Here is an 11686-nt window from a genome sequence, read left to right on the forward strand (position 1 = left end):
ACTTACATCTCAGTTTCCGAGCAGCGATGGCTTTTCAGGCTTGAACTGGCCTCAAAGTGCAAATCAGATTCATCAATGAGCTAAAAATCATTTCTCTCTGCCCCAAGTGATTGTAAGGTTTCTTCAAGAATCTCCTTTGTCACAGTGAAGGGCAGGACCTGATGATTGCAGTTCATAGAAATATTGGTTCAAATCAGAAGAAAAAAGATAAAAGTAATTTTATATTTAGTCAAGTAACCCCATGAATACATATATATATATATATATATATATACATATATATATATATATATATATACATATATATATATATATATATGAGACATTTCTGCTTTCAGAGTGTAACATGAGTAATTTACACCTTTTATTTCTGTGTATGCGAAAGGAAAAGGACACAATTATAATATTTTCTTTTTAGTAAATGGTAAATGGACTGATTCTTATATAGAGCTTTTCTACTCTCCGGAGTACTCAAAGCGCTGTAAACAACATGCCTCATTCACAAAAGCACTTCTAAACACAAGTGCAAACTAATCTACATTCACACGCCGATGAACGCAACCTGGGGTTAATATCTTGCAGACTGGGGAAGCCAAGGGTTGAACCAACAACCTTCCAATCAGTAGCTGATCTGCTCTACCACCTGAGCCACAGCCACCCCATACTAGTGCTTGCACACGCGCGCACACACAGACACACACTTGCATTAAAATGGTTTCCCCTCCACGGTGGCTACACCAAAATGCTTATTCTAACAACACACTGTGTTTAAGAGGAGTGACCTGATGGCTTGGTTATACTTACTGTGACAAAGTATAACAGCAATGACAAAATCTATCAAGTCAGTCACGTTGAGACATTTTAACCTTGTACTGTCTTTTGTCACTGAGTACACTTGTATTCAGAAAGATACACAAAATACACAGCTGCATCATTTTTTTATTAAAATGAGCTCTCCAAACTCAGTCAACTCCTCATTTTGTGACACAAGGAAATTCCCCTTTTTATACTGTGTGTGTGTACAAACACTAGTATGATGTTTCTGTAAAGCTAAACTCTCACTGCAGGGGTAAAAAGTTCAACCTTTCACGTCTGGAAACTAACTGCATCCTGTCCCTGTGAGAGATATGCCTGAAACATCTGATGTCTTTCGGATAATGTTTGGCAGATGTTATTAAAGCTTTTCAAAATAAGTGCTCGATAGTGCCGTAAAGAAATGGTGTTTGGTTTTTAGTAGATTCTCAGGAAATAAACTCTTCCTTTTGTGCACAAATCACTTCAACAATGTCTTTGAGCTGGAGCATTAACTGCCACACATCATCCTTTGGATTTTGGACTTCATCACCAACTATAACAGGCAGCAACCTTAAGTTGCTGAATGGCTGAAGGCTCAGTTAAATCTGGGTTGACAGCACACGGCTTTGTTAGCACATCAGCTCCTTTGTACTTGAACTGTTTAATGTGTCGGTTCAAAAGTGCACATGTAAGCCATTTCTTAATGAAACACTTCAAGTACAGGGCACTATCATAGGCTAAGACACCTTCAGATATGTTGTGGCCTACACAAGGTGGAAAACAAGGCTGGCAAACATGAAACGTTTTAAAGACAGAGTTTATCCCTTTGATTTCTTCAGCTTGTAGAGCCCACAACAGAATTATTGCTTTTACCTGTGGACCGCATCCATTTGAATCATTACTCTGAAACTGACTTCATGTGATTCCACAGTATCTGCAGAAGGGCTCAGAGTGACCGAAGCTCTATGAACAAGCACTTTGGTGACAGTGGGAAGGAAAAACTCCCTTTTAACAGGAAGAAACCTCCAGCAGAACCAGGCTCAGGGAGGGGCGGGGCCATCTGCTGCGACCGGTTGGGGTGAGAGAAGGAAAACAGGATAAAGACATGCTGTGGAAGAGAGACAGAGATTAATAACAGATATGATTCAATGCAGAGAGGTCTATTAACACATAGTGAGTGAGAAAGGTGACTGGAAAGGAAAAACTCAATGCATCATGGGAATCCCCGGCAGCCTACGTCTATTGCAGCATAACTAAGGGAGGATTCAGGGTCACCTGGTCCAGCCCTAACTATATGCTTTAGCAAAAAGGAAAGTTTGAAGCCTAATCTTGAAAGTAGAGATAGTGTCTGTCTCCTGAATCCAAACTGGAAGTTGGTTCCACAGAAGAGGGGCCTGAAAACTGAAGGCTCTGCCTCCCATTCTACTTTTAAATACTCTAGGAACAACAAGTAAGCCTGCAGAGCGAGAGCGAAGTGCTCTAATAGGGTGATATGGTACTACAAGGTCATTAAGATAAGATGGGGCCTGATTATTTAAGACCTTGTATGTGAGGAGCAGGATTTAGAATTCAATTCTGGATTTAACAGGAAGCCAATGAAGAGAAGCCAAAACAGGAGAAATCTGCTCTCTCTTTCTAGTCCCTGTCAGGACTCTTGCTGCAGCATTTTGGATTAACTGAAGGCTTTTCAGGGAGTTTTTAGGACATCCTGATAATAATGAATTACAGTAGTCCAGCCTGGAAGTAATAAATGCATGAACTAGTTTTTCAGCGTCACTCTGAGACAGGATATTTCTAACTTTAGAGATGTTGCACAAATGGAAGAAAGCAGTCTTACATATTTGTTTAATATGTGCGTTGAAGGACATGTCCTGGTCAAAAATGACTCCAAGGTTCCTCACAGCATTACTGGAGGCCAAGGTAATGCCATCCAGAGTAAGAATCTGGTTAGATACCATATTTCTAAGATTTTCAGGGCCGAGTACAATAACCTCAGTTTGATCTGAATTAAGAAGCAGAAAGTTAGCGGCCATCCAGGTCTTTATGTCTTTAAGACATTCCTGCAGTTTAACTAATTGGTGTGTGTTACCTGGCTTCATGGATAGATAGAGCTGCGTGTCATCTGCATAGCAGTGAAACTGTATGCTATGTCTTCTAATGATGCTGCCTAAGGGAAGCATGTATAATGTAAATAGAATTGGTCCTAGCACTGAACCCTGTGGAACACCATAATTGACCTTAGTGTCTGAAGAGGACTCTCCATTTACATGTAGAAATTGGAGTCTATTAGATAGATATGATACAAACCACTGCAGTGCAGTACCTGTAATACCTACAGCATGTTCTAATCGCTCTAATAGGATATTATGGTCAACAGTATCGAACGCTGCACTGAGGTCTAGCAGGACAAGCACAGAGATGAGTCCACTGTCAGAGGCCATAAGAAGATCATTTGTAACCTTCACTAAAGCTGTTTCTGTGCTGTGATGAGCTCTGAAACCTGACTGAAACGCTTCAAATAAGCCATTCCTCTGCAGATGATCTGTTAGCTGTTTGACAACTACTCTTTCAAGGATGTTTGATATGAAAGGAAGGTTGGAGATTGGCCTATAATTAGCTAAGACAGCTGGGTCTAGAGATGCTTTTTGAGTAAAGGTTTAACTACAGCCACCTTGAAGGCCTGTGGTACATAGCCGATTATTAGAGATAGGTTGATCATATTTAAGATTGAAGCATTAATTAATGGCAGGACTTCTTTGAGCAGTTTTGTAGGAATGGGGTCTAAAAGACACGTTGATGGTTTGGAGGAATTAATTATTGAAGTTAACTCAGAAAGATCAATTGGAGAAAAAGAGTCTAACTTAACATCAATGGTACTAAGAGTAGCTGTAGATAATATTACATCTGTGGGATGATTATTGGTAATTTTTTCTCTAATGATAAGAATTTTATTTGTGAAGAAGTTCATGAAGTCATTACTAGTTAACGTTAAAGGGATGGTTGGCTCAGTAGAGCTCTGACTGTTTGTCAGCCTGGCTACAGTGCTGAAGAGAAACCTGGGGTTGTTCTTATTTTCTTCAATCAGTGACGAATAGTAAGATGTTCTGGCTTTGCGGAGGGCTTTCTTATAAAGCAGCAAACTATTTCTCCAGGCTAAATGATGATCTTCTAAATTTGTGACACGCTATTTCCTCTCCAGCTTACAAGTTATCTGCTTTAGGCTACGTGTTTGAGAATTATACCACGGAGTCAGGTACTTCTGATTTGAGGCCTTAGTTTTCACAGGAGCTACAGTATCCAGAGTCGTACGTAGTGAGGAGGTAAAATTATTAACAAGATAATCGAGCAATACAACACAAAGTTGCTTTGACTGATTCATCACCATTTTCCTCCAAATCTTTTAAATCTTCTTACATTTTTGATAAAAACCTTGCACCTCCGGGGGTGGGCGCCCAGGTACCCACCGGCCCACTCCTTGGCGGCTGCTTATCGGGGCATGGAGCCTGGGGCTCGCTCGGGCCACTTCGGGGGTGTGGTGCCCTTGGCCTCTCGGCCCGGGGCTCGGTCACTCAGGCACAGCTGGCTGCCGGCGGAGCTCACGGGCACGTCACTGCAGCCCCCCCGGCTTCTGCTCCGCGGCTGCTGAGTGACCCCTCATCTGGGACTCTCCTCAGCTCTTTCTGGGATAGTGGCGCGGCTGCCCCTCTGTTGGTCTTCCTTGGTCTCTTGTGTTCTGGGGGCCTCTGGATGTCTGGAGTTTTGATCTCCTCCATACCTGCGTCATGCCCTGGAGGACGGGGCAGTGGCCCCCCACACCCTCTAGCAGATCATTACATGAAGGAACCTTTTAAAAACAAGCGCGTTCATGCTCACAGGTGCACACACGGGTGATCACACACAAACTACACCCTTTTTGGCTCCTACCTCAAAGCACACTGTGCGCTGTCGATCTTACGTGCTGCACAATAATGTTTAATATTTAGTATTTACTGTCATATTCCCATATATCATTGTGATGTTGTTTATTACTCTCGTTTTCTTCTGCTTGCTTTCTTTTTTCTTTCTCAACAGGTGATCCAGGTGATCGATATATGTATTTTTTGTCTGCTTATTCTGTTGGTTTTTGTTTTTTGCCCTTTTTCCCCGTCCCTCTTCTCAGGTTTTTTTTTTTTTTTTTTTTTTTTCCCTCTTTCTTTCCCTCTTTCTTTCCACCAGTCAAGTCTGTCCCGTATTCAGCAAGTGAAAATAAAATAAACAATAAAAGGTGAATCAAATGGACCATTACGGCAAGGCTGGGATGGTCCATTTGGTAAAGTAAATCCGTTGGGCATCTTTCTTCGCCTTTAGACAATAATTCTGATGGCAAAAGAACCAAACGGGACAGGTTTAAAAAAAAAAAAAAAAAAAAAAAAAAAAAAAAAAAAAACTTGCACCTCCAAATTCTTTAAGGTCATTCTCTCCACATATTAAGACAAGGGACATTGCTTTATATTTTTCTTTTTACGCTTTTTTTGCTGTCAAGAGTTTACACAATTTTACTGTTAATTTGACAAAGATTTTTTATAGTGCACTAGAATGTAATTTGTTCTTTTCACTTAACAACAGGACTCAGAGTCCACATTATTTTTAACAGCTACACTCACCCTGGGGAAACTGAGGCAGACCATAAGGTTGAGGCTGGGTCTGGATTCCTGGATCAATGCGTTGATTTCCTGCGTTTATCACAGCTGTCCTCTGGCAGATGTTCTGTTGACCCACAGAGGCTAACATCATGACAGAAACATCAGAAGGAATGAAGCTCATTCCTGGGATCACGCAGGACTCAGTCTTCCCCAGCAGCCTCTCAGAGGGAAATCTTCAGACCTCCTCTGTAGGCCGCCCCAGACGATGGAAGAACCCAGTACTTCAGTGTGATAGCAACCTTTGTTTTCTGTAATGTTAGAAGTATCATCCTCTGAACTTTTACATAATGATGGTATATTCACTCCTACAGAAGGTTATATCATGAAAATATAAATTACTTTGTCTGGTTTCTCTGGTATGAATGACTCTGAATTACTTTATGGAAAATAATCTGCGCTGTTAGCAAAAATCAGTGTGAAAGAATTCAAGATAAATTTTTTAGTTCAACATACAAGTGAAGACTTTTGATCGTTATTTACGGGGCGATCGTGGCTCAAGAGTTGGCAGTTTGTCTTGTAATCGGAAGGTTGCCGGTTCGAGCCCTGGCTCCGACAGTGGTTGTGTCCTTGGGCAAGGCACTTCACCAGTTGCCTGCTGGTGGTGGTCAGAGGACCCGGTGGCACCAGTGTCCGGCAGCCTCGTCTCTGTCAGTGCGCCCCAGGGTGGCTGTGGCTACAATGTAGCTTGCCATCACCAATGTGTGGATGACTGAATGTAGTGTAAAGCGCTATACAAATACAGGCCATTTACCATTATTTAATGCTGTCAGAGAAAATATCATTTCCTCTTCATGCAGCTGACAACATTCAGTGTTTAAACAGATACTGCAGATTCTTAAACACCAAACTGAGTTACTGTTCATGCTCTGGAAGTGGACGAGGATAAGGATCTCTATAATGATGTTCCATCCCTTTGACTTTTTGTCTGTATACATTTCTAGCACTGATACGGAGCTTGATCCTGCTTGGGCTTGTCACCAGTTCTGTTCATAACTTGTGCAGAGTGTGTTTCAAATTGTAGCCAAGCAGCAGGTTTCAACTGTGGTAGCCTTGTGATCACGTCTTCATCCACATTCACACCCTCACCTGTTGACATCTAGTAAGCAAAAGACTGAGATTGCAGATATAAGCAGCAAATGGGCTTCCTCTACAGCAGGGGTGGGCACCGAGGGCCGGTGTCCCTGCAGGTTTTACATGTGTCCTTGAACCAACACAGCTGATTTAAATGGCTAAATTATCTCCTCAACATGTCCTGAAGTTCTCCAGAGGCCTGGTAACGAACTAATCATGTGATTCAGGTGTGTTGACCCAAGGTGAGATCTAAAACCTGCAGGGACACCGGCCCTCGGGGCCTGGAATTGCCCACCCCTGCTCTACAGAGTGCCTGGGCTTTCATTCAGAGACAGGATGATGAGTTCAGCCATTCTTAAAGTCTTTAACGTGTTACATTGAGTGCTTTGATGTAGCAGTGTGACTCCATTTAGGAAGGAAAAGATTTAAAACTCATTCCTAAGTAAAACTATTTTTGTTCGTATTGGTTGTACACACTGACGGTCAATAAAGTGTCTCTGAAATCAATGTTAATATCTACAACACAAACATGACCAAGGTGATGCACACACACACACACACACACACACACACACACACACACACACACACACACACACACACACACAACCTCAGCAGCAGCTTTTTTTCTCTCTGCACTATACTGCACTGTACTGGGTACTGGGCCAGCAGGTGGATGTCAATAGAAAGCAGGTGGAGAGGGGGCAGGCAGGCTGGGTGCGAGTCGCTGACATCAGAGGCTCCAGGTGGTAGAGAGGCGGAGGACCAAAACCAATACTTTTGGCAATATAGTGTACTCCTATTAAGTAATCTTCCAGTAACTTTTGTCTTTTGGATAGATGAAGTCTACGACCCTGGTTTATACAGGCTAATTCTTGTCATCAATACAGTCCTCTGCAATTGCACTGGACATGTGCAGTGGTCAGAAGGGAGCCATCTAATGGTACTGAAAGCACATAATGAACACCCCACAGACATGGACCGACCAGTTACAGATCCAAACAGGCATGTTTGGGGGGTTTTAGGAAAAACTTTGTAACTTTTCTGCATTGATATGGAATTGAAAAGGGGAACTAGAAGTCCACATTGCCTGGGGCTAGAATAATAGTAGCCATAGTACCCTGGTTAAAAAACATGGTTAAGAACATTTTTGAAGGCTCGTCCAGCTCCATGTCCATGGGTTGATGAACGCCTCTCCTGTATTCAAAGCCTTCTCTGTTAGTGAATCGGGTACAATCGGGTCTTTTCCTGGTACAGGTGGCACCCCTCCTGCTTCTGACCTCTCTTATCTCTTTTCCGCTACTATCTCCTCAACTCAGCTTGACTCAACTTAATTTTTAGGATTGACCAGTTGGTGGCGTCACTTAATTAGTCATAAAAGCAACTCCCTCACAAAAATCAAAACCGTCATTTTTGAAGCTCGAAAGCAAGTGCTGCACACAAACTAACACTATGGTCCCCGAGTCTGAAAGAAAGCCGTAGACAAAGCAGCAGACCATTGTTGTATTTTCTTTGTGCGTCATACAAATGATGTCACAGACTTTCGGACTTATTACCATAGCGACCCCATGCACATTGAGGTGGTACTCAATTGTATTGGAGATTATGTATCAGAATTTCAGGAGTGGGACCACGCCTCCAAACACGCTCCCTCCGGCTGTCATCTATATAGGTCCCCCCAGTTCTGCAAGCTGGTCATTCTCGTTTACATGCCCCACCCTCCCTCCCTCCTTGTTCTCCATTCTTTAACTTCTTCACTCCTATTTAGTACATGGGGATCTGCCAGGCCCGGGAGCCGTCGTCAGTCCCCTTCGAGGCCTTCCCCAAACCGCAGCTCAGTTCATGTCCAAGCATTCACCTTTACCTACTAAAATGCTGTCAAACCTAAAATGAGGACGTGGGCCCAGCTAGTGAAATCAAAAACAACCAAAACCAAGTAGAGTCGAGTCAAGCAGGTATTAGTGGGAAAGAGGCTGAGACTGTTCCCGTGGACATTGCGCTTGAGATCTCACAATACTGTGATGATCCACAGCACAGCTTACACCATATTTCTCAGTGGAAATCAGTCAGTGTTTGAGAAAGAAGAGAAATATAACAGCCTTTCATTCCCAATGTGTGGTGTCGTAAACACTTCCTGCTGCTTTTGTCCTTTGTCATCTTTCTGGTTACATACTTTTACTACAATCATGTTGCTTTTGTCAAAATATAGAAATGTAACATTGTCAAAGATGGAGTTCTGCTTTGTCAATGTATGTGGATTTGTGACCCTTCTTCTCCTATTACCCAACTAACATTAATCATCTAGGTAAACATTAGTAAAGCAAATGTTATAATTACATAGTGCAATGGCAACAACAGCTTGTCAGCTTCTTTAAATCTGAGCCTGGTAATGATGTGTTCTGATGTTAATACTTTAGATTTGTCCATTATTGGAAGATCAGCTGCTTCGGTTTTGTGTAGGTCGGTATTTGTCAAGTATAATTTTTTCCAAATCTCAAATACTTGTTAACTAAACATTTATGAAGCAAAATGTACATATAATAAATAATTGTTTGGCCAACCTTGCTTAACCAGTAGTGAGGCTTAGGGGCCCAGATGCCAAATGGGATTAGACTTACACCCATGGAAGCGGAAAAAGAATTGGATTATTAGGATTTTCCGAGCCTGTCAGTATCACAGTTTCTCTCTCATGGCTTGGGGGAACTCTTTTGATGACGTTAGATGTCAGAGCAAATGTTGATGAATAGTTACCTACGTCACAACTACTATGGGTTTTCTCCCAGTGGGCTGACTATTCCTTTGCATGGGTACACAGACGATCTATCACTGGCTCTGTCTGCTTTATCTTTCCGAGCCCTGCAATAAGCCCTACATGAGCAGTGTTCTGACGCACCACATGTCGCATGATATCAAGCCTCCACTGATGTATTGTTCACTAACAGTGACAATGTTACCAGCACAAGCATAGACTGAAGAAAGTTTCATATTATCCATGCACACAGACACGTTTGTGTGCATGTGTTTTGTTATTGGGGGTTAAAAGGATGTGCAAGAGAGTGTCAGCATTTATGTCAGAGGTCACAAAGACAAAATACTGCAAGTACATAATAATCAGTCCAATCTGATAAAAACTGCTTCAAAGGTTGGGCACCATTCCCCCAAAATAAGGTTAAAAAGTCAATTCAGTTTTATTCAGTTTTATTTATACACATCATATTTCTATGTATCTGCAAAGTTTCAAAACATTACTGCTTCATTCAGGAGCAGTGCTTCTGCGTGACCATGCTAACTGGATAAGTCAAAAAGAAACAAAGCTGGAGTTACAGTCAGGGGACAAACAATGATCTGAACCCCAGCTGATGTCGTGCGTTTGCCCACTAACAAAGAAATGATCTGTCTATAATTTCAGTGGTAGGTTTGTTTCAACAGTGACAGACAGGACAATAACCAAAAACTCCAGAACAATGTATTTAAAAAAATCACCTTTGGAGTTTTGCATTGAAACGTAGGAGAAGCTGATCATTGCAGTGAATAATCAGCCTGCTGTATATGAAAATAGATACTAACAGATGCTTAGCTTGCCTAACTGCTAATCACCTACCTTTCCTTATGATGATTGTTTATCACTGCTTTAATGATTCTGATAGCAGAAATACCTCCTAAGTGTCAGGAATCAAGCGACCCCCCATCACAAAGCAGCTGGTGTTAGTGGGAAGGAAAAACTCTTTTTAACATTTTTTAAGCATTACAACTGATACGGACCAGAAGATTTTTGAAATATGTCCTGATATGTACATTTTTTTATTGAAAGTGTGTAATTTCTTTTCTTTTCTTTTTCTTTTTCACGTGATTGTACTGGGTTTCTCTCCAACACGTGCTTTTGTGCTCTCTAAATTATAAAAGTATTTTAAAATAATTCAATTTCAATTCAATTCAGTTTTATTTATATAGCGCCAAATCACAACAACAGTTGCCTCAAGGCGCTTTATATTGCACAGTAGATTCAACAATAATAGATACAGAGAAAAACCCAACAATCATGTGACCCCCCTATGAGCAAGCACTTTGGCGACAGTGGGAAGGAAAAACTCCCTTTTAACAGGAAGAAACCTCCGGCAGAACCAGGCTCAGGGAGGGGCGGGGCCATCTGCTGTGATTGGTTGGGGTGAAAGAAGGAAAACAGGATAAAGACATGCTGTGGAAGAGAGACAGAGGTTAATAACGGATATGATTCGATGCAGAGAGGTGTATAAACACATGGTGAGTAGAAAGAGGTGAGAGAAGAAGAAACACCCAGTGCATCATGGGAATCCCCGGCAGCCTACGTCTATTGCAGCATAACTAAGGGAGGATTCAGGGTCACCTGGTCCAGCCCTAACTATATGCTTTAGCAAAAAGGAAAGTTTGAAGCCTAATCTTGAAAGTAGAGATAGTGTCTGTCTCCTGAATCCAAACTGGAAGCTGGTTCCACAGAAGAGGGGCCTGAAAACTGAAGGCTCTGCCTCCCATTCTACTTTTAAATACTCTAGGAACAACAAGTAGGCCTGCAGTGTGAGAGCGAAGTGCTCTAATAGGGTGATATGGTACTACAAGGTCATTAAGATAAGATGGGGCCTGATTATTTAAGACCTTGTATGTGAGGAGCAGGATTTTGAATTCAATTCTGGATTTAACAGGAAGCCAATGAAGGGAAGCCAAAACAGGAGAAATCTGCTCTCTCTTTCTAGTCCCTGTCAGGACTCTTGCTGCAGCATTTTGGATCAGCTGAAGACTTTTCAGGGAGTTTTTAGGACATCCTGATAATAATGAATTACAGTAGTCCAGCCTGGAAGTAATAAATGCATGAACTAGTCAAAGGAGTTTGCAAAGAAAAGCGTCTGGACTTCTTTGAGTTGCTTGAAGTTGCTTGCTTCAAGCAACTCAAAGAAGTCCAGACGCTTTTCTTTGCAAACTCCTTTGACTACGATGACCTGGATGACTGAGAACCTTCACAGACAATGCATGAACTAGTTTTTCAGCATCACTCTGAGACAGGATATTTCTAACTTTAGAGATGTTGCGCAAATGGAAGAAAGCAGTCTTACATATTTGTTTAATATGTGCATTGAAGGACATGTCCTGGTCAAAAATGACTCCAA

The sequence above is a fragment of the Oreochromis niloticus genome, linkage group LG2 (assembly GCF_001858045.2).
Source record: "Oreochromis niloticus isolate F11D_XX linkage group LG2, O_niloticus_UMD_NMBU, whole genome shotgun sequence".
NCBI lineage: Eukaryota > Metazoa > Chordata > Actinopteri > Cichliformes > Cichlidae > Oreochromis > Oreochromis niloticus.